The 23,739-nt window shown below is 37.6% G+C and overlaps 1 non-coding gene across 1 annotated transcript; it reads left to right on the top strand.

Moving 5' to 3' along the window:
- Positions 1–12,102: 12,102 nt before the first annotated feature.
- Positions 12,103–12,209, top strand: LOC115698405 (small nucleolar RNA R71). The gene has a single exon (XR_004008153.1). It is a non-coding gene; the product is annotated as a small nucleolar RNA R71 (small nucleolar RNA).
- Positions 12,210–23,739: the final 11,530 nt, after the last annotated feature.

Here is a 23,739-nt window from a genome sequence, read left to right as displayed (position 1 = left end):
TGAAGTGCCAATCTCACTTTTCTCGGGTTGTTTACAAAACCGGTGTCAACCTCACCTACAACCGAGTTGTTTTTCTACCGGTGCCAACCTCACCTCTCAATACAATGAATATGTAATTTTGAAATACAAAGCAAACTCTCTATAATAAGATGGAAAACAATGTAAAATCCTAGAGAGAATTGCAAGCACACTAGAGAAGATAAGAACAAGTTTGGCTCAAGTGTGTGTGGTTGGTGTGTTTATGAAAAGATGATAACTCTTTAGTTTAGAACACTTAGAATGATGTTATATGATGAATAGAAGCTCAACCAACCTTAATTTTTGAGTGAAAAACAAGTTTATATAGTGTAGGAACAAAAACTAGCCGTTTATAGCCGTTAGCACAATTTTCCAAAAGAATCCTGGGAAAAACGGACTACCTATTTTAAAACGGACTACCTATCTGTGAAAAACGGACTACCTATTTTCAATAGGTAGGCCGAAAATCAGGCAGGTTCAAAACTTGCATTTTTCGGCACTAAAACGAGCATAACTCTTTACTCGATTATCCGATTTCAAAAATTCCAATTTTGTTCTCTTAGTTAAACAAAATTTGATTTAGAAATTCAATAAAAAAAAAATTTGGACTATTGAGTGAGAAAACTTGTTGCACAAGTTAGTGAGTGGGCCAAAACTTGTACTTATAAACCCTAGTATACTATGCAAATCACTTTAACAAGACTAAAATAAATTTATACCATTTGATTGTTTGTAGTCTTGTTGTAGATGAGCTTCCTAACTTGATTTGCATGTTTTGATCCAAAGTTGACTTTTTCCCGAGAGTTGACTTTGACTTTGACTTTCGGGTTGACTTTGACTTTTAGTTTTTGAAGTCCTCTTTTGGATAGGGTCTTGAATTTTTGATCTCTTGATAAAACTTTTGATCTTATGAAGTATGAAGTAGCTGATATACTTGTTGAATCCACTTCTTTAATTATGTTTGACTTTACCGAGCAAATATCGATACTTTGTGAATTTGCTTGCAAAATGGCCAAGAAAAGATTAGTAACAAATAATAATCAAATATTTGTTTATCATCAAAATAAGTGAGTGATTGACTTTTGGTCAACAATTCTAAGTTCGAGTTTGGGTTTTAGTTCGGGTCAGAGTTCGACTCCTGGTCTGAGTTTGGGTTCGGGTCCGGATTTCAGTTTAGGTCAAGATCAGGATCCGGGTATGGGTTCGCGTCCTGCATCTTTGTGTAGGTTGGGTCCGAGTCCCAAGTTCCAATCCCAATCTGAGTCTGGATTCAGTTCTGGGTCTAAGTCCTTGGTTCTGATCCTGGTCTGGGTTCGAGTTTGGGTCTGGGTCCGGGTCTAGCTTTGGGTCTGATTCTAGGTATGGGTGTCTGAGTTCGGGTCCGAGTCTGTGTCCGGGTTTGTGTCCAGGTCTTGACCCCGATCTGGGTCTAGGTCAAAGTTTGGGTCCCGAGTGCGGGTCCAAGTTTGGGTCTGGGTCAGGATCTCGGTCCAGATCTAGGTCCAAAATTTCGATCCCAGTTTGTGTCTTGGTCCGAGTCCAGGTTCGTATCCGGATCCATATCTAGGTCCAACTCTGTGTTTGGGATCGGGTCCCAGATTTAGGTCCAGGCCCGAGTCTCAATTTCGGTCTGGGTACACGACTGTGTCCGGGCCCGAGTTCCAGTCTCAGTTTGGGTCTGAGGCTATGTCTGTGTTCGGTTCTAGGTCTGGGTCCGGGTCCTGGTCACGGTCCTAGTCTTGTTCTAGGGTCCTGGTTAGGGGATTCTTGTTCAGTTTCTAATTTTGGGTCCTAGGTCTAGGTCTGGGTTCGGGTTTTGTTCTTCGTCTAGGTTCTGGTCCTAGTCTGAGTCCTAGATCTAGACACCGACTACTGGTCTGTTCCAGGCCCCGTTACCCAAATCCCGAGTCAAGATCTTGATCATTGTCACGGGTCTCGGTCTGGCTCTGGTTTAGGTACCAGGTCCCATTTCTGAGTTTGGGTTCGAGATCGAGACTAGGGTGCGGTTCTAGGTCCTGACCCTGGTTCTGTGTCCCGAGTCTGGTTACATGTTTGGGTCTGAGTTCAGGTTCGGGTTCGGGTCCAGGTTTGGGTTGGGATCTGGGTCCGACTTTCAATTCGGGTCTAGGTCGGATTTGGAGTCCAGGTCCTGGTCGGGTTAAGCTTCTGGATCTAGGTCCAATTCCAGTTATGATTCACAGTCCAAGTCCTAGTTCCAGTCCCGGTCAACTTCCGTTTTCGTTCCAATTTTGGGTCACAGGGTACGGGTTGTTGGGTTTTGTGCCCTAAATAAAACTCGTTTCAATATAATCAGATTTACTTATTAATAAATATCAAAAATAACATTTTATGTTGCATGGTTCACATGATTTATTTCATGATTATATATGTATATAATGTATGAAGTCTATTTAAGTCCAGAACATATGAATTTGTTAATGATTATAGTGTTGTCAACACAGTGGAATATAATCTTAATTATATGTTCGAAAGTTTATTCCTTGATTTGTCATAACACTGGATTTAGACTGCCATGATATAGTCAGCGATAGGTATTCTTACACCTTGGATAAGTGTTATGTCCTTTCTAGGGCATTGGCAAAGTTTACCTGTATCGGATGTATGGAGTACCCATCGGAAGGGACCGATATTGAACTTTGATTAGATTTGTTAAAATTTACCGTAATATCTATTCAATTCAATATCACCTGTTGATCCTAGATCAAATGATCTTAATCCTGATATGGTTAGGTTCGATCTCAAGAGTATTATACATGTTCTTTGATTTGTTAGTTAAGCCTACTTTTGGGTCACGGTGATACGTACATTTTGAGAACATGATAGTATAATTGAGTGGGAGCGCTAACATAAATATGGAGTCTATAACTTCTATAGGAATTTAGAAATGAAACGGTGATATCCTTCTAGCTTTGCGAAACAGAGATAAATGGTGGAGATCTCATTTCACTTCGCTGAAATATCATTTATACGGAGCTAAGTGTTTTAAGGATAAAATACATTGAAGGTGTAAAGGTAATTTAGTTCCTATTCAATGTAGATCATCTATTAGAGGGTCATTGATCAAATTAGGATTATAACAATGGATAATTAATAGCGTATCTATATCGTGGAACATATAGAACATTCTATATGACTAAGAGTGCAATTCCAAGTTCTAAGTGTGGATTCAATAAGGAATTAATAAGTTAGGGAACTTACTTGGTAAATTCGGTTCGACTTATTGGAAGCTCTGTTATATGTGCTCATAGTCCCCATACTAGTTGAGACCATACTGCTTGTAAGACTCAGTTAATTGATTTTAATTAATCAATTATAATTCTAAAGTTAGACTGTGTCTACTTTATGAATTTTCACTAAGCAAGGGCGAAATTGTAAAGAAAAGATATTCAAGGTTTATTTATTAATTAAGAGACTTTATATGTCTAAATTAATAAATATATTAAATGACAATATTATTTAATAATTTTTTTTAAGTTATTAAATAATTAGAATTGGCATTAAAATGGGTAAATTAGAAAATTGACATTTTTGAGAAAATGGTATTGAAAAATAAAAAAAGGAAAAATTACAAAGTGAGGCCAAATATCCTTATATGGCTGGCCACTTTGTATAGATTTTACCATTTATATTTTTCATTATTTTAATGCCATACAATTCTAACCTAAACGTAGATGGCATTCTATAAATAGAAAGTGATGGCCTCAGAAAACTATGACTAGCATCTTATTTTCTCTCAAAGAAAACTTGATTCCTAGTCGCCTCTCTCTTCTCTTTTCTTCTCTTCAATTTCGAAATCCCTTTGTGATAGAGTAGTGCCCAGACAAATCAAGTGGTATCTCAATCATAGTGTGGAAGATTGTGTAGAATCCAATCAACAAGAAGGAGAATCAGGAACAAGGAGGAGAGAAAGAGATCCAGGTTCAGATCTTGGTGATGCTCTGCTACAGAAAGGAATCCAGGGCTAGAGATCTGAACGGAAGGAGTCATTATATTCCACTGCACCCAATGTAAGGTTTCCTAAACTTTATATGTGTTTATTTCATTGTTTTAAAATTCATATTAGGATGTTAATGAAACATACTTGGTAGTAAATCTAGATCCTGGTAAAATATTTCCAGCAACAGGTATCAGAGCCATGGTAATGATTTTTTTTTTCATGAAATATGAATTAAAATGATGTTTTGTGTTGATTTGGATGGTTTCATGTGGTGTATGAGCTAGTTGATGAATGTATGTGTTGTACAGAACCTTTTTCCATGAAAAATATTTTTTCTGTTTTTGAAAATATTTTATTTGGATTCCTTGTGAAAAATTAAGCAATTTTGTTTTTTACGAAACTAGATTCCGATAAAAATTGAGAATGTTATGAATTTCAGAAAATTGGGTTTCATGGCTGCCGAAGCTTGGTGCAAACATGCACCAGGAGCTTCGGACAAGGCACACCAGCGCCGAGCTTTGCCGCACGTGCACCTTGAACATCCGCCGAGACAAACCCTGCTAGCGCCGAGATTTGCCACACATGCACCCTGCAGACGCCGAGAAACCTCGGCTGGGTGCCCTCTGTCCGCGCACGTCCGAGGCTGCGTGCAGCCTTCTTTGGCTGCACGTGCAACCTCCTGGGCAGCCACGATTTTGCCCAACCCAAAAATCCAATTTTTTGGGATTTTTTCCTAAAATTCGATTTTTTTTTCCAATTTTAAATATTTCAAATTATGGTCATATTTAAAAATTTGTTAATTTCTTTAATATTTATATATTATTTAATTATAAGATTAGATATTTTGATATTTAACATATTTTAAATTAAAAGATAACTTTATCTTCTTTATTTGAAATATTATATTAAAATTATCTTATATGCAAATTAAATAATTAATAAATTTGAAATTAACCTAGATATTTTTATAGATATTCTAACCATAATATTTTTCAAATTCAAGAATTTGTTATTTTGTTAAATATTTAATTATTTATAAATTATAAGTTTAAAAATGATATTTTTCTACATCATTTTCTTACTTATTAGATATTTATAAATTATTTTTTTAAATATTTAAATAACTTAGATATTTTTGTAGAAATTTGAATATTGCTTAATTTGAGATATTTTGACATATAATTATGGTAATTATAATTTATTTACTATTTTATTCCTAAAATAGTAACTATCTAACCATATCTATTTTCTTTCAAATCATTGATCTTATTTGATATTTAATTTAATTTGATAAACATAATTCAAATAAACCTACATATTTTAAATTAGTTTTCTTTTTTTTTATTTCTAAATTTTGAGATTTTTAAAGTTTGTTTTAACAACCCTAAATTTTCAAAATTTAGTTGGTTAGTTTAAGAATAATAATTTAATTATATTAACATGTTATTTCACATTTGTTACATGGACAATGTTTGTTTAATTTTATATTGTTTATTCAATTTTTTTTTAACAAACCTATTATTTATTTGATCTAAATTGTTATGATTAACTTGTTGACAGATCCAATAATCTGATTTTAATCATAGTCCAATAGTCAATAGATCTTATAAATAATTTGTAACAGGTAAATTTTGTACTTCTTTCATCTATGTAAACCTAGTAACATGATAGGCCCCATCCAAATCATTTGACCTGTGTGAGCCTATATGTTTGCTATTGGGCTTAGATGCATATAGGAAGCCCATTTAAGTTTTACTAAGTAAATAAACTAGGTAGCTAAAATAAATTTTGACATAAGTAAATTTATTTAGGCCCAATTAGATTTGGGCTTATTCAATGAATTACAATTGTTTATTTAAAGGTTAAATTCCTCTCTTTTGGGCCTTGTGTGAGAGTTAGGGGGCCAATAGTAGTGGGTACGAGATACTGAACCCAGCCCTCCCTCACATGAACAACCCCAATTGTGAAGGTCCATTTGCCTTATTTAAATAATTGTATTAGGTTAATTATATTAGTCTAACCTAATTAAAATTGAATTAGCAACATAATTAACTTTTGAAATATATGAAATATTTTTCATTTAATATTTTAAAGTTAATTTTAGAAAAACACTTAGTTAATGATATATATTCTAGATAGTTATTTCTAGTACTAATTATATTTTTTAATATTTAATTAGGAAAATATCATACATTGTTAAATTAATTGTTTAATAATTAATTTTGGTACAATCTAAGTTAAGTATATTTTTCCTAGTATTAAACTAGAATTAATGATTAAGTCTCCACTATACTTAATTATTTATTTCTTGAATTTAATACATTTAATTAAATTGAAAATTCAATATCTAAGTTGATTTTCATCATGATACTTAAAAATTGTTATTTTCATGATATTTAATTAAATAGAAAATTATTTTAAGTTGGAAATTTTCTCTAAAATTTCATAACAGCTTAAATTTGAATAATTTTTTTCCCATAATTTCGAAATTTCATTTCTTAAATGCAGAAATTTCGAATTTTATTTGAAAAATAGATTAAAGTTGAAAATTATTTAATTTTTTTTCACCAACTTAAATCAATGATTTTTTCATTTAATGATTAATTAAAATAAATGAACTAAAATATATTATAATTAGGAAATGAATTAATTATTCAATGAAAGTCTAGATAGATATTATCTGTTTTGCTTGAAGTATTTTTCTAGTGATATTTAATTAAATAGAAAATTAATATTTAAGTTGATTCTTTATCATGATACTTAAATATTTGAACTTTTTCTTAAATATTTAATTAAATAGGAAAATTATATTTTTGTTGAAAATAAATTTTTATTAATTAATTTTGGGCCAACATAAAATTAGAATAATTTTTCCAGGATTTATTTTTTATTTTTATTTTAAATGAATTTTTCGAAAATTGTATTCTTATATACTTCAAATTTTCAAAATGCAATATATAATTATAGAAATTAAATTTGAGGTGTAAATTAATTTTGAAACAACTTAAATTGAATAATTTTCTAAATATTTATTGGAAATTATTGACTTCGCTTTTAGCCAACGACAATGAGTCTTTTTGATAAGCGATAAACGATATGTCGTAATGAGAATATATAATAAACCAATAACAAGACATAGAAATTTTATAGAGGTTCAGCCCCGAGCAGTTCAGTAATAGCCTAATCCTCGTTATTTGTATTGACTTAAGAATAACGAAGAAGTTTCCTCTTCTTATAGCTCTTACAATAGTATCTCTGAATATATAATTCTTAGATAGCCTTAGCTTACAGCGTTTCGGCTTACAATTTCTCGGTCCTTTGCCCAGTGAACATTCCTCACTATTTAAAGGGCTGGAAACTTGAGGAGGAAGAGTTTCCTCTCTCGTTACAATGCGCATAAACAGAAAGATCGTGTGATCAATGCTGAATGCAACAATCATGGGATGGAGGCTTAATACACTGGTAATGGGATCGTCTGTATGCCATATTCACGTAAGTTGATCCCTGAGTTGTAGGGATTGAGCTGGTGACTCATGATGCGTTAAGCTGAATTCACTAAGTGTTGATCATTCTGCACGGCTCGTTGAATATTCGATACTGGATGTGCCAGCGAGGCATCCTGCTCGGCATATTGTTCCTAGCAAATGCTCCAAGTGGAATCCACGTGTCACCATTCTCGTGATGCCACATCAGAGTGCTAAATTTGGGATAACATTTGCCCCCAAGTCTGTACGTGACCTATGAGGTTGCGTGTAGACTTATTCCGAGCTGACTCTACCTTTGGATGGGGACACGTGTCGAGCATGACCGTTCGAGACTCGATGTGAAGCTGGCTGGGCGTCCCTTCGGTTTTCAGCTAATTTCTCTCTCCTCGGCTGACGGTTGCACTCGATTACTTTTGATTTCCCATATTCGCTTTTGAGGCAGGAAGCCGAGGTGTCTAAGGTTCCTTTATGTACAGTTACCCTTTTTGCCTATAAATACTTGGAGTACTGCACATTACTCACTTTTATCACCCTTCGTTGCTAAGTAAACTCTAGAGTGAAAAGAGAGAGTTTTCTGGCTTCAGAGTTGCCGAAGTGCCTACAGACGATTGCTGGCTTGCCTGAACCCGGACATTCGAATCTTTGAGTAAGTTTCTAATTCCCTTTATTCTTTCCTTTGCATGCTTACGCTTTGAATGTAACTATGTTGTATAAAGAACGCTTAGGAAACCATAGAGTTTGAAACTTATGGGACTCTTCTTTTCCATGTCCTTATGTTAGCTTTCAGCCGTAGGGCTTATTTTTGAACTGCATTGCGTCTGTTTTCCATCTTGCTTATTCCAAGCTTCATGAACTTTTTTGCCCTAACCCAAGAAAACTTTTGGACTTCTTGAGTTTTGAATTTCCTTCGAACATGGTTGTTCTTTAATCTGTTGGGTACTCCTGGTCGGCATATTTGCTTGTTTTTCGCTTGATACTCCGTCCAACACTCATCTTGTGTATTGTCTTTTGTAGATGAACCCAAGTGAGTCTTGGGAGCCCCAACATGGAATAGACCAGGAGCTGCTTCAACTTCTGCACGAAGTCCACCCTCGTCTTTGTGCCAACTCTCCTTCTAGCGAAGGAAATTCTTCTGACTCCGTACTCAGCCATAGGATGATGGCTCGCACGAAGAAAACCACGCGTCTGGCCGACGCTTCTGATCCTCAAGTGGCTCAGCTTGCCACTTTGCCCGACGTCGAACTGGATATTGGCGATCCCAATGGAGGAGGACCGTGAGGGGGACGCTGAAGTCCAGGAAGTTGAGGAGCTGGACGAGGCGCGTCCGGGCAGTCCTCCCACTGCGGAGGGAGAGGAAGAGGTTGGACACCCTAACTTCAGGAAATACAATGAGGCTGGGCAACCAGTCGATGCTGACGGAGACGTCCTAGTTGAGGGCGTGGATTACGTCAGTGGGGAGGTTGTTGAGGCGGTTCCTCACAAGAGGCAGGGTGCCTTGGGCGCCAGGTGGGTAAGTCCTCCGTCCAAGATTTCAGAGGCACGCGTCCAAACTCTCGACCAGGACGGGTACCTGGGCGAGCTGGACTGCTATATTCCCGCCCACGACAACCGCGCCACAAATCCTGATAAGGGAATGTGCGCCTGGTCGGGGGCTCATGGTCAGCAAGGGGCGCTAATGCTCTTGCATAAGTACTTCAGGGATGTGGCGGACTTCTTTGGCCTCTGCCCGACCCAGATTACTCCAAAGGGCATCAAGTATTTGTCCGCTCTCTTCATCCTCTACGCTTCCCAGGGATGGGATGCTCCTTCCCCCCACGAGGTCGCCTGGTTCTTTGACCTGAAGTCTACCCCCAAGCAACGCAGGTCGGGGTATTTTTACTTCTCTCAGCCAGGCTTCAAGTGGTTGAGCGGCACGGATGACAAGGCCCTCAGCAAAATAGGGCGTTTTGTTGATGAGTATTTCATGGTGAAGGATCCGAGCATCACCCAGACAACATCCTTTCGGAATCAATAGGGCTTTTTGATGTTTAGAGAGTATGGCTTAGATATTTGGAGAATGAAAAACAATTTTGGCTAAAGATATCATAAGCACAAAAATAACCCACAAGCTTCTTTTAATTTCAGATTTTCCAAAGTGTTCCCACAACTAACCATGATTGAGAATTTTTTTTCTTTTCCCAACATCACTGAATTTTATTATTTTTCTTGAATCATGTTTTTTTTTTCAGTTTTTTTTTTCAGTGATATTGATCTTACCAAATATCTGTTTTTTTCTCAATCTTGCAAGTTTCTTTTTTTTTTCTATCTACTCTCACACCATGTATTTTGCTCCCCCAAACTAATTGTATAGCTTATGATGTCATTGATAAAATAGTGAGGACAAAATTAACAGTGTGGATACATGTATTTCGGTTCAATAGGTGAAGAACAAAACAAGTTTAGGCTCAAGAGGGTTAACTAAGGATAATCATTTCATGGTAGGCTTGAAAGGCTCAAACTATCCAACAAATGCCTAAATCATATTCCTATTGAATGTTGTCAAGGATTTCGCCTCAAAAGAATAAGACATGCAAGTTCTAAGCTATCCTGTCAATCTTACCACAAACCATAGTAAAACAATTATAACATATTTCACAGATCGTCAAATTGCATTCTTACCCATGTTTCTAAGCATCCAAACTAATCCAAAGAGTTAAGAGAATTAAGCACACAGTTATTTTGCAATTTTAGAGCACATTACATTAAACAACAGCACACAGTTATCTTTTATCTTATTGCCATTCCTAACTAAAACAGAAAACTAAAGCAGAAAATTAAAAATGCAGAAAATAAAATTTTTAAATCCCTCCCCCCAAACTAAAGATTCACATTGCCCCCAATGTGTTATTATACTCAAGGTGAGAAGGACTTACCTGAACCCCCATCAGAAGGGGTTTGGCCTCAATACTGCTTCAAATTGGATCAAGTCCACCTCTTGCATCCAATAGGGTCCTTGTACCAAATGAAGAAAATTGACCTCCAATGTTGCTAATTTCAGAGTTTTGCACAAGAGTAAGTTCACCTTTAGAACTCCCACACATCAATCTTTTCCAACGACGTCGAATCGTTCGAAGTCTCTCGTTAGGCTTTGCTCTCTTCTTATCATCTTTAACAAAAGAATCCTTCACCATCTCAATCTTGCAACAGGTAGGAATGTCGGTTGGGGTAAAAACATTAAAATTGACCTCTTCATCTTGCACTCTCAACTTTAACTCTCCCTTTTGAACATCTATTAATGCTTGGCCCGTGGCTAAGAATGGTCTTCCCAAAATAATGGGAATAGTTGAATCTTCCTCCATATCAAGAATTAGGAAATCAGCAGGGAAGATAAACTTACCAACCTTCACCAGTACATCTTCAATTATCCCACAAGGATGAGTCAAAGAACGATCCGCTAGTTGTAAAGTCACTATTGTGGGCTTTGCTTTTCCCAATCCTAGCCTTTTGAAGACAGACAAGGGCATTAGATTAATGCTTGCTCCCAGATCACATAGAGCTTTAGTTTCCACCGAACCCCCTATAGAGCACGGAATATTGAAACTACCCGGATCTTTAAGCTTGGGTGGTAGTTTCTTTTGCAAAATGGCGCTACACTCCTCAGTTAATGCCACTGTTTCATAGTCCTCCAATTTTCTCTTCTTAGACAATATCTCCTTCATGAACTTCACATAACGGGGCATTTGTTCCAAGGCTTCAGCAAAAGGAATGTTGATGTGTAGTCTTTTAAAGACCTCTAGAAATTTTGTGAACTGCTTGTCTAGATTGGTCTTTCGGAGTCTCTGAGGATAGGGTATTTTCACATGATGATCAATACTGATTGGTGGAGACTGCTGTGGTGGTGCTGGACTATCAGTAATCTTCTTATCTGATGATGCTTGAGTTGGTGTTGTTTGATCTTTAATCTCTTCATCCACTGGTTGTATCATCTCAGGCCCATCATATTTCTTTCCACTCCTTAAGGAAATTGCTTTACATTGTTCTTTTCCTTTTGCATCATTAGTGCTAGGCGAATTTCCTTGAGCTTGTTTTTCCACTTGATTAGCCAATTGTTCCATTTGAGTTTCTAGAGTTTTAATAGAGGCTCTAGTTTCCATCATGAATTGGAGCAATAAATCAGCTTGGATAGTAGAGCCTCCACTAGAACTTTGTTGTTGAAGCTGTTGTTGGTTTTGTTGGGGCTGATTTCTCTGCTGGTAGAACCCCTGTTGGTTGTGCCCATAATTATTATTTTGGGAATAGTTTCCAATGGCTTTTGCTTGATCCATTGGCAAATCATCCACATCTGCCTGACACTCGAAAAAGAGATGGGGACCTCCAGATATCTCACAAATTACTTGAGCTTGTTTGGCTTGCACTGCGATCAGCTTTGTTAGGGCCTCAACCTGAGCTGTCAGCTTTGTAATGGCATCCACCTCTAGCACACCAGCTACCTTCTTAGTTTGACTCCTTTCAGTTGGCCACTACTGATTGTTTAGAGGAGATAGATCATAAGCCTCATTAGCACTCTTTCTCATAAAGGCTCCACCAGCTGCTGCATCTATCAGGGTTCTAGTGTTACCAACCAACCCGTTATAGAAATTATGAACCAGCATCCACTTCTCAATACCATGATTAGGACACTTTCTGATTAAGTCCTTGAACCTCTCCCAAGACTCATAGAGAGACTCATTCTCTTGTTGACAGAAATTGTTGATCTCTCCTCGCAGCTTAGCAGACTTTGCTGGGGGAAAGAACTTAGACAAAAATTTAGTTGCTAAGTATGTCCATGTTGCTATGGAATTTGGTGGCAAGGAGATTAACCAGCTCTTGGCTCTTTCTCTAAGTGAGAATGGAAACAGTCTCAAACGAATGGCATCATCACTAACTCCATTGACTTTAAAAGTCTCACAAAGTTCCATGAAGTTCGAGAGATGCAGATTAGGATCTCCAGAAGGGAAGAAGGGAGGCCACCAAACTGAACTGAAGACTGCACCATTTGAAGTATGGCAGGTTTGATCTCAAAGTTATTCGCATCCACTGCCGGTGGCCTGATGCATGACTGAACCCCCGTAAGAGTTGGGAGGATGTAATCTCTCAAGCTACGGCCATTAGCTTGATCTTCCACGGCACCACCATTATTACCGTTGTTTGCAGCATTATTCACAACATTAGCGTTGTCAGCCATGATTTCTAGTGTTTCAGCAGGTGCTGAAACTCTCTCTTGCCTTTTGTTCCTCCTGTTTCTCCTACAAGTTTTCTCGATTTCAGGGTCGACGGGTAATACAACTGCTTGCCCTTGGCGGCGCATGCACTCAAGATACCTGAAATAGATAAAAGTAGCTTTGCAAGAGACGGGTTAGAAATTCAGCAAGAGAAATAAACCAAAGTAGAAGATAGTATAATTTTGTGTAATATTAATGTTTAAACAATTCCCCGCCAACGACGCCAAAAACTTGTTGCTATAATTTATAAACACTACGCAAGTATACGCAATCAAGTAGTAAACTCACACAGGTGAGGTCGAACCACAGGGAATTGGACTAATTACTACTAAATTATACTATTGATTCTATCTGGTAAAAGAATACTTTTATGAATTAAATAAGACAATTCAGAAAATTAAAAATAACAAAGGAAGATTAATCAAGATAAGAAAATAGGGAGACGAATCCTGTTGTTAAGTTACCAATGTTAATGTCTAAATGCTATCCTTCTCTTGAAGTGAATGACAGATTATGAATTAACCTAGCTCTTTTCAGATCTTCTAGGTTCTAAATCTCATGCTCTCTAATTAATCTCTTAATTAAACTAACATGAAATCAGCATTAAGCAATAATCTAAATGTCACAAAGGCTATGTAAATACTTTCGTTTCACATCAAAACCTAGACTATCCAATTTTAGCATTCTCAATTCTCACTTTTCAGATTTCGAATTGAGATCATAAAACATGTAAAAGGTGATCAATCTTGCACATGGAAATTAAACACAAATATGAATAGTATTCACAATCAAGATGGAGGAATGGCAATTAATCATTAACTAGGAAAAACTTAGACAACATTCATCATTCTCCCTAAATAGGAGTTTAGTTCAAAACATCCATAATCAAATCCATAATTAACATTGAAATAGAAAAGAACATAGAAAAATTAAAAAGAAGATAAAGAACTAGTTGAAGCAATTGATCCGGGTCGCCACAAGCCTCTCTTCTAGCCTCCTCCTTTGTTTCTAGGGTTCCAATTCTGAATCATCCCTAATTTTCACGAACTCTCTCTATTTAAACCAAATCTCATCTTTAAAATTCGTGAAATTACGAAACTGCCCAAAAATCCCGTCACTGGGGTCCCCGTCGCGACTGGCAAAGCCCCCCTCGCGACGGGGTTAAGCAGCGAATTCTTGAAAATCTTTCTGCCAGTTCCCGTCGCGACGGGATTTGGCAGCAACATATTTTTTTTTTATTTTTCTTCTCAATTCTTTCACCACTTGTCCTCAATTCTTGTAAATACTTTCTTTAAACGCCCGAGGACCTGAAACAAAAGAATCAACCGTAAAATAGTCCTAAAACTAGAAACAAAGAGTGAAAACTAACCGAAAATACGACCCGAAACTTAGATTAATTTTAGCCTAACAACTAGAAGCTGGAGTATGACCAGTTCGACCGAGTATAGGCTGTTACTTGTCAATAGTACCGTCCCTATGAACGTTCAAGACTCAGTATCGTGTTGGACACGGCAGTTAAGGTTATGGTCAGGGGTATGGGCGTCTGATCATGACCGGGATTTATGTATGATTATTATTATGCTTTTCTTACTGAGTCTTTCGACTCACAGTGCTATGTTTATGTGTAGGTAAGGGGAAGGCTAAGGCTGATGGACCGTGAGAGCGAGCCGGTGAAGATTGTACATGTCGGGGTGGTTAGGCCTGGAACGTACGATCATTGGGACAACAAGGCTATTTTTGTAATTAGTCGCTAGGCGACAAGTATTTTATATAGACAATAAACTTTTGTAAATGGTTTTGTAATCGGGATCCCAAGTATTTTGTATAAATATTTTATAAGTTTAACTAAAAAGCAAAAATTTTAATTAATCATGTTTTCCATAAACCTCGCTGATTAGCAATGAGCTGCACAGTATGTTTAAAAATCACGTAATACGCCTATGCTAGTTAGGGTGTTAAAATTTGGTATCAGAGCCGCCATGTTGTCTTCCGAAGATCGTCACGACATGTACAATCATCATCAGCAGTTAGCTCGTTCTACGGTTCAGTAAGCTTTTATTGCTTTAGAAGTTAATTTAATTTTTATGAAATAAGAAAAGCCTGATAGGAAGCATGTTAGTATCCTGATAGTAGAATAGGCGCATGTTTCGTTTTTAATTACCAAATTAAGCGGCATTAGTAAGCTCTCCTTGAACACGACCTTATATGCCAACTCTTGGTTTCGCAGGCGGTTCCGACTAGATGGACGCCAGGCGGACTACCAGGAGTCAGGGCAATTCAGTGGGGTCAAATCAGGGACAGGGAGCTCAGTTTCCCCCGCAAGCTAGGGGCCAAGGTAGAGGTCCCAGGGGCAGGGCTCGTGGTCGGGGTGATGAGAACCCGCCACAGGCTGCCCAGGCTGCCCAAGCCGATCAGGGAGCCCAAAATTGGGAAGTTAGGTTTGCTGAAATGCAAGCCAGAATTGAGGAACAAGACTTAGAGATTCAGAGATTGAGGCAGCAGGGGGCTCCTGCATTGCCTGTGCCAGAAGTTCCCCTGGCACCCGCCCCTGCTGCTCAGGCCGAATTGGTAGTAGCGGCTAACAGAATGGAACCTTTGTATGAAAGGTTTCGGAAGCAAGCACCTCCGGTCTTTCTGGGAGGTCCAGATGTGATGAAGGCCGAACACTGGCTAACGGTGATCACCAGAATTCTGAATTTTATGGGTGTCACCGGGAATGAGAGAGTGGTGTGTGCCACCTTCCAGTTCCAAGAAGACGCTCTTGTTTGGTGGGACATGGTGTCTCAGATCCATGACGTCACTACCATGACCTGGGAAAGGTTCCAGGAACTCTTCAACGCCAAATATTATAACGAGGCGGTCAGAAGCGCCAAGAGGAAAGAGTTCACCCACCTGACCCAGTAGGAGAATATGAGCGTGACAGAGTATACTACTCAATTCGACCGGTTGGCGAGGTTAGCCTCGGGAATAGTGCCAACCGACTTCAGCAAAAAGGAGAAGTATCTTGACGGGTTAAATGTGAAGATTAAACACGACTTGATGATCACCACCGACGACAGGACCACCTATGCTGAGATGGTGGAGAAGGCACTGCGAGCTGAGGGCGCAGTTGGATGTATGTCAGAGTCAGCTAGTACTCCAGCGAGTGGCGGGGCTCCTACCCCTCCTGCATCAGGCTTTAGCAGGGGAAGTAGTGGTTCGGCCATGGACCAGAAGAGGAGAACATCCACTACATCCGGTGGCTCGAGTCAGAACAAGAGGTTCCGGGGGAACCAGAGTAGAGGCAGCAGTCATAGTGGTGCAGAGACCCAATTTTCTTATCCTGAGTGCCCCAGCTGCAAAAGGCACCATCAGGGTGAATGCAAAGGTCAGGGATGCTTTCACTGTGGCATGCCCGGACACTTCAAGAGGGACTGTCCCCAGCTCCGATCAGAGGCACCGAGGGCTCCCGCGAGACCCACTCCAGCTAGGGTGTTCGCCATCACTCAGGCTGATGCAGATGTCAGCCCCTCAGTTGTAACAGTTCAGCTTTTAGTTAATAACTCGTATTACTCAGTGCTGTTTGATTCTGGGGCTACACATTCTTATGTGGCAGCCAGAATCTTTAGTAAATTAGATAGACCATATGATAGATATGAATCAGGGTTTGGAACCCTATTACCTGGCGGAGAGTTAGTTATCTCCAAAAGGTGGATTAGCTCTATGCCGATCAGAATGATGATAGAGAGTTAAGCGCTGACTTGATAGAGATGAGCCTGGTAGAGTTCGATATTATTTTAGGAATGGATTTCCTATCAAAATATTCGGCTAGTATTGATTGTAAAAGGAAGATGGTGATCTTCCAACCGGAAAGTGAAGAACCATTTGTGTTTGTTGGTTCAGTTCGGGGATCTCGAATCCCGGTGATTTCGGCCTTGTCCGCTAGAGAATTACTGCATGGTGGATGCTTAGGGTTTCTAGCCGTGGTGATGGACACCACACGTGTAAAGCCCGCTTAGTTAATTTGGAAATTATCAGTTAATTATGATTATTTATGAAATTATTTATAGCTATTTAAATAATTTATTACTGTTATTTATGGAATTCAGAAATGCATGGCTATGTTATTCAGTAGTTTTCATATTTTGCATTTCCGGTGCCTGGTATTTTGGAACTCGGCGTTTGGCTCAGTAGAAATCACAACTTAGTATGTTAGTAGTTTGGGGACGGGTTTTCGACATTGGGAATGTCGGAAATGGCCGGGAATTTAGAATTTCCCAAAAATACCCTTTTAGTGATTTTTATGTGATTTTAGTATGGAGGGGCAAAATGGTCTTTTTGCCCCAATGACATTTTGTCTTTTGTGATTTTATGAAATGGAAAATAAATGTTTATTGGATTATTTATTGGCTGAAATAATGTGATATATGCCTTAAAACTCTTTTTCTCTCAAATTTTACACTTAGTCAAAATTAGAAGAACATTTCCAAAAAAATCACACACTCAAAGCTCTCTCTCTCTTTTCGGCCAAGGCTTGGCTGCTAGGGCTGGGATTTTTCTCCTCAAATTCTTGTGATTTTCATCTCATCTTTGTGTAATCTAATCAAGGTTTGATCTCCTAGAACTTCTCTTTGTGTTTTCTTGAGTTTTAAGTAAATTTTGATGAAATGCATGCATGATTTTGATATATGGTTGCTGCTGGGTTTTATGGTTAATTTTTGGGTTGTATGTATGTTATTTTGAGATGATTTAAGCTGTTAGAAATGCATGTAGGCTACCTTGTTTCAAGTTTGAATTTTCTAGCTCAAAAATGTAAATTTTGAAGAAATTGTTGGAAAACTGTTGCTGTATTGTTGTTAATGTTTTTGTTTGATTTCAGAGTTTATATTATGCTAGTTTAAGAGGATTTAAGCTAGTGGAATGCATGATTACGTGGTTTTGCTCAAGTTTGAGTTTGGAACTCAAAGCTTGAGCTTTAATGGCAAATTTTGTATTTGTGGTTTCTGGGTAGGTTTGATGCCTTGGATATGTTATTTGGGATGTATGGAGTAGGTCTGGAAAGTTTGAATCAATTTGGGGTCGAATTGGTTGAGATATGAATTTTTGAAGTTCTGTCTGCGAGGAACCGGAATTCCGGTTGTGCATCCGGAATTCCGGATGGGCTTCGAAAATTCCCAGAACCGGAATTCCGGTTGGGCAACCGGTCTGCCAGTTGGGGAATTTTCAAAACCCGTGTTTTTCCTCGTTTTTATGTTTTAGGGGGTATTGCCATGCTTTTATCGATAGGGAAACTTTTAGTTCCTAGTTTAAGTCCCCGGGAAGTGATTTAGCGTGTCACTTATAGCGTTGTGATTTTTATGGTTTAGGAGCCGATGTCCGCCGCTCGGCTAAAGTTCCGGTCAAGTTGACCGCACACCCGAATTCGCAATCCGGTAAGATTAGTATAACGACCGCATATGTAGATTACATGTTTAGCGTGCATGTAGGAAGCCTGTTAGATTACATTAGTTATGTATGTTGGCTTCGAACCATCCAACCCTGTCACGTCGGTACAGTGGAGTATGACCGACGGCGGAGTATGACCGGTTCGACCGATCAGGCTGACATTTGGTTGGTGGTTCCGTGCTATTGACCTATCCCGTCGGTACAGCCGGAGTATGACCAAGAATGAGTATGACCGGTTCGACCGATCAGGAGGATACTTGTCAATAGTACCGTCCCTGTGAACGTTCAAAACTCAATACCATGTTGGACATGGCAGTAGTGGCTCAGTACCGTGTTGGACACGGCAGTAGCGGGACTCAGTATCGTGTTGGACACGGCAGTTAGAATTATGTATGAGTATTATTATGCTTTTCTTACTGAGTTTGTCGACTCACAGCTTACGTTTATGTGTAGGTCAAGGCAAGGCTAAAGCTGATGGGCCGTGAGCGAGCTTGTGAAGATTGTACATGTCGGGGCGGTTAGGCCTGGAGCGTACGATCCTCGGGACAGCAAGGCTGATTTTTGTAACTGGTCGTTAGACGACTTTTATTTTATGTATCAGTTAATCAGTTAAATCTTTTTGTAAATGATTTTATAATCGGGATCCCGAGTCTTTTGTAATATTATTTTATAAGTTTAATTAAAAAGCAAAATTTTAATTAATCACGTTTTTCCATAAACCTCGTTGATTAGCAACGAGCTGCACAGCATGTTTAAAAAGCACGTAATACGCCTATGTTAGTTAGGGTGTTACAACACGGCCAGATACCATTAGGCCAGAAGATATCTGAGTGGTTCGGGAATTTCTAGATGTTTCTCCCGAAGAACTTCCAGGGTTACCACCTCAGCGGGAGATAGACTTCGTAATAAATTTGGCACCAGGGGTGGAACCGGTTTCCAAAGCTCCATATAGAATGGCTCCAGCTGAACTTAAGGAATTAAAGATTGAGCTCCAGGGGTTGCTTGACATAGGGTTTATTCGGCCTAGTGTGTCACCCTGGGGAGCCCCGGTTTTATTCGTCAAGAAGAAAGATGGAACTATGAGGATGTGCATCGATTACAGAGAATTGAACAAGCTAACAGTGAAGAATTAATATCCACTAGGTATGGACATTATGAATTGCTGGTTATGTCGTTTGGACTAACGAATGCTCCTGTAGCGTTTATGGATTTGATGAATAGAGTATTCAAGGATTTCCTCGATATCTGTGTGATTGTGTTTATCGACGACATCCTTGTGTACTCTCAGTCAGAAGAGGAGCATGAGTTACATCTTCAGATGGTATTGCAACGGCTTCGGGAACACAAGCTTTACGCCAAATTCAAGAAATGTGAATTTTGGCTATCTTAGGTGTCCTTCTTAGGGCACATTTTTAGCGAGGATGGGATCAAGGTGGATCCCGAAAAGATCGAATCCGTCAGGGATTGGCCGAGACCGAAGACAGTGACAGAAATTAGAAGCTTCTTGGGTTTAGCTAGATATTATCGTAGGTTCGTGGAAGGGTTTTCAAAAATTTCAAAACCCTTAACCGAACATACAAAGAAGAATCAGCAGTTTGTCTGGTCAGACAAGTGCGAAGCTAGTTTTCAAGAGCTGAAACAGAGATTGATTACCGCTCCAGTGCTAGCTTTGCCTTCAGACAACGAGAAATTCGTAGTTTATTGCGATGCATCCAGACAGGGTCTGGGGTGTGTGCTGATGCAAGCCGATCGGGTTATCGCTTATGCCTCCCGTCAGTTAAAGGATTATGAACAGCGATATCCGACTCATGATCTAGAGTTGGCTGTGGTGGTTTTTGCATTGAAGATCTGGCGGCATTACCTTTACGGAGAAAGGTGTGAAATCTATACCGACCATAAAAGTCTCAAGTATGAGCGTTGGCAGAAAGCAAATTACAAAGCTCTATACTTTATGCTTTCTAGTATAGTTGACACCCTCAAAACTCGGTTTTCTAAAACTGAGAAGGCTGCTGAAGTTATGACGAAGTTAAATGAGCTATTCGGTAAGGCATTACTTCAGTCACGCTTTGACGCGACTAAGAAGTACATTAATGCACGGATGGAATCTCATCAAAACGTGCGTGACCATGATCTCCTAATGTCAAGTTATTTCCAAGAAGCCCAGGATCATAGTGCTGAAATGGATAGTGCTACTCAAGTAAGTCTTATCTTGAATAGCCTGACTCCAGTATTTCTACCATACACATCAAATTATGTCATGAATAAGAAGGAAATTGACTTTCATGAATTAGTCAATGACCTTCAAACTTATGAAAATTTGATTGGAGGACCCAAGAAGAAAGGGAGCAAACCTCATAATCCTGGGAATGGTAATGGGACGATGAAACCTGAAGCAAATGTTGCCTCTGCTTCGAAGCCCAAATCGAAGAGGAAGTGGAACAACACCTAGAAGCGAACAAAAGCCATGAAGAATAAAAAGGTTGCTCCTTCTGGTGATGCAACACTTAAAGGAAAGTGTTTCTACTGCAATGAGAAAGGTCATTGGAAACCCCAGTGTCCTAAACTTCTTGCAAAGAAACAAGGTATTTCCATTTATAAACTTTAAGAGTTTTAGTGAATTATTATCCAATTGGATTTATGATTCTGGACTAACTTTGTTTATTTGTTCTCTTCTTCTTATAGGCCAAGCAACTTGAACTCAGATGAGTTGGATCAGAAAGCTGGACCAAGGGGTGCAATCGTCCAGATGAAGATGAAGCTCTTCAATTTATTTTTGAATTAATTGTTTTAGTTTAAAGACAATTTGGATTTCAAATTTTAGTTAGGGATATTTATCCATGTGTTTTCTCATATTGTTGCAATACATTTTTTTTAATTTATTATTAATAAAGTTTCTTTATTTTCGAAATCACCATTGCAATTTATGAGATTGAGCTTCATTCATTTTATCTTCATCAACTATTACCACATTATATTTGTATGTTTGTAAGTGTAAGTGTTTTTATTATTGATACAAATTCTACAATATTTATAATAGAATTATTAAGAATTTATTTAATAAAATGATATTTTGATCTGATAGGGGTGGAGAAAAGTTAAGAAAACTATGCAGTTCAACGATCTTTTATATCTAATGAACTCTGGATAGTATTCAACTCCACATAAACTCTATCACACTATGAGAATCATGATCTTTACAACCTTTAAGGATAGATCATAATCTCTATATACTTAGGGGTGGAGGTTATCCACAGGTACCCTATATGTATATTCTTAGGGGTGGAGTCTATTCCACAATTCCCTATGTTACACATATTTTCTTTAAACATGGAACTAATATAATGAGTTAGCTATTGTCAATATAAATTCTTGATCTTGATTGTATGTTCCATTTCGATTTTACTGTTGTAAGTAAAAGTTTGATACCTTTGAAAGTTCTTTGTTAAAGTTTCACACTACCTTAATTGAGTGGGAGAATTTTAAAATTCTATACCCATCTTCATCAGGTTGATACTTGTGATAGATACTTAAGAACACTACTGAAAAGCAAATCTAACCATTCACATGGATAGGTATAGCTTATCAGAATTATGAGAATAAGATAAAGAACTCTAGTTCAGTCCATTCGAATGACATGAACCAAGAATTCTTAATCCTCATAAAATTTTATGGTATCTTAATTTTGAGTACTTTATCTCTGGCATGTATTTTTCACTTCAAAATACTAGTCTGCTATGTTGATGACTTAGTCTTAACTTAAAGTTTCAGACTAATACAAAAGTCACAACTAGATAACTCTCTAAACAATCAGAGGTTAAAAGTATTATTTAACCAGACATCTGCTATTGAGTGGGAGCTATCTGAGATGTAATCAAATAGGGAACATTAGAGGATATTCAAGAAAGGTTTATAAAAGTGATCTATATGTTAGATATTAAGGAAATGTGTATCAGTTGTCCTTGTATCTCACCATCTAATTTCAAAATTTCTATGAGATGGTGCTTACTTTAGGGGTGGAAGAATTATTGAATAATAATTCAAGCTCTACCAGAGAAGAATTGTAACTTGGTCTATTCAAAAATACCAGAAAGTTATATCACTGAAGAAAAGTCTACACTGTATTATCTCAATTCCATATTTTAAAATATGAGAGATATGTCTTCTGTTTATTCAGATGTACTTTTAAAACAGTAAAGATTTCAGTATCCCTTGATGAGTAAAGCATATAGTAAAGGATGTTTCATAAGTGTATTTATGAACTAGTTCCAGAAGTTTGGGTGGATTCAAATATACTACACTTGATCTGAAGATCAAGACATCAGATTGACCTATTTGCACAGTTTGTTTTATATTAGTGCAAGTGGGAGTTTGTTGGGTTTTATGCCCTAAATAAAACTCTTTACAATCTGATTAGTTATCAATATAAGAAATTTGAAGTGATTGATGTTTTCATGAAATTTTACATGCTAATGGTTTAATATGTTTATTACATTTACACACAAAATCAGTTAAATCCAGATCATATGTTTAATTCACAATTACAGTATCGTCAACACAGTGGAATGTGATTGTGATCATATGAATCAAAAGACTTGGTCCCTGTTTCATCAGTGTTATTGGATTTACACTAATGTGATAATCAGCGATGATGTGTACTTACACTTGGAGTAAGTGTTATGTTCTTTCCAGGACATTAGTAAAGTATACTAGTTTCGAATGTATGGAGTATACATTGGACTGGACCGATATTGCAACTAAGTTAAGATATTACAAACTTACCCTTATACATATCTTTCCAAGTCAATATCAGTAGTTGATCTTAAGATTAAAAGAATCTAAATCCTGATATGCTTAGGCTCAACTCAGGAGTGTTATTCATGATCTTAGATTTATTAGTTAAGCCTACTTTTGGGTCAGGGTGATGCGTATATTTTGGGAACATGATAGTATGATTGAGTGGGAGTGCTAAACATAAATATGGAATCTATAGCTTCTACTGGTGTATAGAAGTCAAGTGATGATTCCCTTCGAGCTTAGCAAATAGAAGTAAATGGATGAGCTCTTGTTTAACTGACTAATTATTAGATCATTAAACACCATTTACAGGTAGCTAAGTGTTTTAAGGGGCGAAATACATTGAGGGGTGAGAACGGTAAAGAAATCCCATCTCGATGTAGATCATCTATATAGAGGATCTTTAAATCACAATAAGATTATAACAATGGTTAAATGAGATAGTATATTGATATCGTGGAACATACAATATGCTCTATATAAGTCTGAGAGTGCAATTCTAAGTTCTAAGAGTGGATTCAACGAAGAATTAATAAGTAGGAATTTACTTGGTAAATTTGGTTCACTTATTAGAAGCTCAGCATATAGATCCATGGTCCCCATTCTAGTTGAGAACATTCTGCTTGTAAGACTCATTAATTGATTCGTGATTGATCAATTATAATCCTAAAGTTAGACTATGTCTAATTTTATGAATTTTCACTAAGCAAGGGTGAAATTGTAAAGAAAAGAGTTTCTAGGTTTATTTATTTATTAATGGACTTTATATGTCTAATTAATAATTAAATTAAATGACAATATTATTGAATAATCTATTTTA

Source organism: Cannabis sativa, chromosome 7 (genome assembly GCF_029168945.1).
Source record: "Cannabis sativa cultivar Pink pepper isolate KNU-18-1 chromosome 7, ASM2916894v1, whole genome shotgun sequence".
Taxonomy (NCBI): Eukaryota; Viridiplantae; Streptophyta; class Magnoliopsida; order Rosales; family Cannabaceae; genus Cannabis; species Cannabis sativa.
Note: the sequence above shows the minus strand (reverse complement) of the source record. Positions and strands in the feature narration are given on the sequence as shown.